Source organism: Tupaia chinensis, unplaced genomic scaffold (assembly GCF_000334495.1).
Source record: "Tupaia chinensis unplaced genomic scaffold, TupChi_1.0 Scaffold000272_1, whole genome shotgun sequence".
In the NCBI taxonomy this organism is placed as follows: Eukaryota; Metazoa; Chordata; class Mammalia; order Scandentia; family Tupaiidae; genus Tupaia; species Tupaia belangeri.
In genome coordinates, this window is record NW_006159754.1 from 4,946,265 (window position 1) to 4,948,630 (window position 2,366).

The window sequence follows — 2,366 nt, forward strand, 5'->3', positions numbered from 1 at the left end:
TTTTTTTTTTTTTTTGAGAAGTTTTTTTTTGCTATAGGGTGCATGCACTTGCCAGAAAGACAGAGGACAGAGACAGAGAGACAGAAAGCGAGAAATCACCCCCCGGGGGGATGGTCATGCCACAATCCCTTCTCCTCCATTCTCCTCTCGAGATCTTGGGCACGCATGCACACGTGCCTGGCATGAGTTTTAGGCCACCAGGTCGGGGACGTGAACTGCAGTTGACTACGTGGGAGTCCAGTGACATAGCCATTATGCTAACTGCTGGTCCCGACTAATCCAATTTTTATACTGTGAGATATTTAGGTCATTTCCTACTTTTTACTATTTAGAACAACAGTTAACAGTTTATGGCAAAATCTAGTATAAATATTCCCGTAAGATAAATTCTGAGAAGGGGAACAGCTAAGTCAAAGGTACACACACTGTAAAATTCAGGAAGTTTAAACCAATTTACCATTTTTCCCAGCAATTGCTCTGAGGGTGTCTTCTATAAAGATGGGGTATTATTTGTTAGGAGTTTGGTAATAACTTAAAAATCCATTTGTAGGGCAAGTTACATCTGCCATTGTCAGATTAACAAACAGCAAAACAGGCTTTGTGCAAACCTCATCGAAGCATCCCCAGGTCTGATCTCTGACATCCTTTCCCCTGTCATTCCTACCCTTGACTCAGATTTATGTTTTTCCTTAGAGCAATGTTCAGTTTCCATACATAAATAACCATCGCTGCCATCCCTGGGTGCTGTCCTAACCTCCACCAAGTCTATCTCCTGAATACACGGGAATAAGGAGAATCCTCTTCTATTTCTCAAACGTAAAACGGGGTGAAGCAGTACTGGAGCCTGATAGCTTTAGTGCACTCTGAAAGACAGTATTTATAAAGACCCAATAGTCTTTCTCCTCTCCTTTTCCTCTTCATCTTCTTTCTCCTTCTTCTTCCATTTCTTTTTATTTTTTTTCTTTTAGACACGGCGTCTCAACTATGATTGTAATCGTCTTGTTTCTGCCTCCCAGGTTGCTGTGATTACAGGTACACGCCCCTGTGCCCATCCTTCAGGTTGGGCTGCGAATTGAACCTGGGTCTCCCATGTGGTCTCAGCCTATGAAGCACAGCATTTTTAGAAGCGGCTAGTCCCTCCTCACTTTTCTTTGAACAGCATCTCTCTTCTTTTTCACTCCTTTCTTTTAGGGAAGAATTGCTCCTCCCCCTTCCAATTTTGTGTGGTCTTAGTGAGAGTCCTCCATTGCTGGGTCTCCCATGTGGTCTCAGCCTATGAAGCACAGCATTTTTAGAAGCGGCTAGTCCCTCCTCACTTTTCTTTGAACAGCATCTCTCTTCTTTTTCACTCCTTTCTTCTAGGGAAGAATTGCTCCTCCCCCCCCAATTTTGTGTGGTCTTAGTGAGAGTTCTCCATTGCAGCAACTCACCCTTCCCCCTGGTGAGTAGAAACAGATCCAGTCTGAACTTATAATTGTAGCATATTTTTCTGAACATATAAACTGGTCCAAAGATCAGACACAGGATAGAAAAAGGGAAGTGAGTTTTTCTCTAAGATTAATATACAAATTTGAGAGAAGGAACTTCTCTCCATGTGGTTAATAAGTTAATAAGTTTTGAGGGTGATGCTGATACTGCTGATGCCCCAGCTACAGAGAGGAAGTCGTTTGCTCCAGAAGAGGTGACCAAACACCCGCAGAATAGACATGAACAGATCAAGAGATTGGATGACATCCCTGAGTACTACATTTAGAGGTGCTTGAAGGCAATGTACCCTAATCCTAAGTTAAATAAAGAAATAAATAAAAACAAATAATTTTTATCTAGGAGAATTATTTTATCTAGGAGAAGTTTGATTGGTTTTATATCTCTAATAGTAAAAGGAGTCTTGAAGACTGACCACAGTTATCATAGAAGCAGTATTAGCAACATATATTTTTAATTCAAAGGAGGGAGGCATAAAGTAGTGAAATATTTTAAAACAGAGCAAAAATTAGGTTCAGTTATAAAAGTATATAAATAATAACAGAGAATTATCTATGCAAAATATCTCTAAGAAAATTGTTTATGTTTAGAGATAACATAATGAATTTAAATGAAGGGGGTAGAGTGAGGAGACCTATCATTTCAATTCTACTTACATTCTTGACCAAATCACATAGTTTGAATAGTTTAAGTCTAGCATCGCCTACAGCTCTAAAATCTGTAAACCTAGTCCAGGAAAGTCACTGTGGTCTAATCTGTGCATCTAGGAAATGCTATTTCCTGACTGATTCAGGCCTGAGTTACTTTCTGTTAAAGTAGACAAGGGGGATATTGCACTGGAGGTAGGGGTGGAATCAGTTCTCCATGGTTATCACACATTA